This window comes from Aplysia californica, unplaced genomic scaffold (genome assembly GCF_000002075.1).
Source record: "Aplysia californica isolate F4 #8 unplaced genomic scaffold, AplCal3.0 scaffold01134, whole genome shotgun sequence".
NCBI lineage: Eukaryota > Metazoa > Mollusca > Gastropoda > Aplysiida > Aplysiidae > Aplysia > Aplysia californica.
In genome coordinates this window covers 164,191-167,189 of record NW_004798404.1, presented here as the reverse complement: position 1 = coordinate 167,189, position 2,999 = coordinate 164,191, and positions in this window count along the sequence as shown.

The window sequence follows — 2,999 nt, the reverse complement described above, 5'->3', positions numbered from 1 at the left end:
AGATGGGTGCGCTAAATGGTTTGTCAATAAGTCGACCCACAGTCGCGTATTTGATCGTCAATTATTTGAGATCCCCATATCATTATCTTTCTTCTTACTCTCACCTTATACCGTCAGGTACATAAGGCAGAAAGCAGTCGACGCCAAGCGTGCCTGTCCCAGGCCATCTTCTTCAATCTCGGAACATCCATGCCCTGAGTGATTGCCTCATCCCTAATTACGCCTGTAGCTTCCAGTTGGTTTACCTCTCGCTGCTTTTCCAGTAGGTCTCCAATACCGTGCCTGATAGGGCAGTCTTGTCTTCGGCATTCTTAGAACATGCCCTAAATATCACCATCTTCTACTTTTTATGACAATGTTGGTATCTTCAATTCCAGCTATTTCCAACACTTCATTATTTGTAATAAATTAATTCCATTTTATTAGTGAAATTCTTCATCATAAACGTTTGGATTGGAAGCTTTTGATCTAAGCTTGATCGCTTTATTTAATTTCAATAGTGTTTAACCATACGTCAGATGGACTAAAACATTGCTATTATAATATTAATTCTTGTTTCGATTTCCAGGAAACGATCTTTGACTTCCAGATGGTTTTAGAATTAATAAAAGAAATCCCTGCTTTTGAAGCTTTTGGTGGACGTCGTCAAGGCAGTCTGCAATTTGGTTGATAATGCTGCCAAGGTACTTGAGTTTACTAATTTCTACACGAGGGTCTCCATAAAGACTGATGGGAGTAATTCTGGTGATAATCGCAGCACTTTTGTTTTGGACATTTTTATTACAAGGCCAACTTCTTCCGTAGCTCTTGCTTATTCATTTTAAAAACATTGTATTCATGTGTTGTGATGTCTAATAGGCAGATGCCATCCGAAAAATCTAAACCTCCTTAATATGTGCCATTTATTCATACAATGCTTGTTTCAATGTCTCTGCTCTGCATTATTACAGAATCGATCACAATTCCAAAGAGTACAGATGATAGTGCACAGCGATGTCTAGCTCCGGTGTTTACTTCAAAAAGTGAAGATAATGCTCCTTCATCTAGAACAAAGTAGTTTGTTTTTGGTATATAATGATCTTATACATTTTATCTTTTTCGTTGGAATGCCATAAAGTGCATGAATTTTCCACCACGACTTTCGGTCTATGCTGTCAAAGACTTTCTCAAAGTCAACAAAAAATTAACAATAATTGGGGTGCTACATTCTTTTCTTTGTTCTACAACATTACTCAGAAGAAATGATAGCTATAGGTCTGTGCATGATCTTTTAGTTGAAACCCCACCCCTTCCTCTCTCAATCTCTTTATTTTTTAAATAATTTTTTTTAAAGATTTCACTTCCATCTGTTTTCTTTAACTTACATCAAGGAACATTCACATATATTTTCAAAAGTGTAAAAATAATATGACAATTAAAAATAAATTTAAAATTAAAATTAACGTATGAAACTGAAGAGCCTAAAAGAATGTGCAAATTTTCAACATCTTGTACATGTTTTCGATACTTGGAAATGTTTTTAATCGATAGAACAAATGTTTGTTGACTAAAATAGCCCAAAATAAAAGAAATCAGTTTTTGTCACCAAAATCGACCTTTTCTGGCTGTTGGCTACTGCCGTGGTCTTCCTTAACCGACATAATAAACGCCTTGAACATTTTCCTTTACTAGAAAATAGGAATGCAAGCGAGGCATGAGAAGGCCTGGACCCAGAGCAACTTACATTGAGAAGATGAAACGATGGTTGCAGCGAAACACCAGGCAGGATAATAGTATGGGTTTTGGAGAGCATCCGAGCGAAAAAAACAGAAAAGCGAACACAGATTGCCGACTTCTGTTTCAGATCTAGCACTTTCTGGTTCTGATAAAGGTATGGTAAATTTATTGTGTTTGTAAATTCAATGTATCATAACACATGTATAATATGATATGACAAGAGAATAATATCCTCAGTGCGGCAAAAATTCCTGACGCAATTATTGTCAAATATTTCGGAAACTATCGAACATACACTCTCAAGCTTTTGCACAATGACTTGTAACAATTTGTCCTAACAGACTGACTTTTTATAAACACTTGTTAGCTGCAATCTGGAAAATTCCTCTATAAATACTAATAAAAAATTTAAGTGGGTGGTTTCTACCTACTTCAAAAGCTTTAAAGCGGTGGCGATATCGCTTTTAAAAACAATACGTCATTTTTTTCCTTTTAATTTTGACCTTATGCTTATTGAACGCTTGTTTTGAGAACCTATAGGCCTAATGCACAGAAAGTGTTCACTTTAAAATTAATTTCTTGTAATAAGTTTTGCCACTAAAATGTTATTGGTGAGCTGTGATGTAGGCCATATTATGCGTATGTAAAATGTGAGTAAGAAGCAGGAAGTGCTGTGAACAATCCCATTTTCCGCGTGACGGAGATTTATAGTAGTTTCTTTAAATTTATGAAGAAACGTTTTTTAAAAATCTATCATTAATTGTTTTAGGAAAAATATGAATAAGTCAAGACAAATTGAGACAGCCTGCTATGCAAGGTATGGGTGACGTTTATTCACTCGTTAAAGAGACATTCGAGGATAAGTTGCACTACGAATTTTCGACCCCACTGTAGACAAATTTCATGAAGCCAAAAATACGAGTTCATATTCCTAAGTTTTGATGTTCAATAAAGCGTTGTCTGTGTTAACTCTGACCTCATTATTTATTTGAATTCCCCTTCCCCCATCCCTTCCTATGCACATTCATAAAACGCACTTACAAATACCTATTTGCATACATGTTCACAGATACACACAAACCTGTTTGAACCTGAACACATACACACATATACACGCACACACATACACACATGCACACACACACACACACACACACACACACACACACACATACACACACACACGCACACACATACACACACACATACACACTCACACACACATACACGCACACACATACACACACACACACACACAGAGAGAGAGGAGAGAGAGGGAGAGA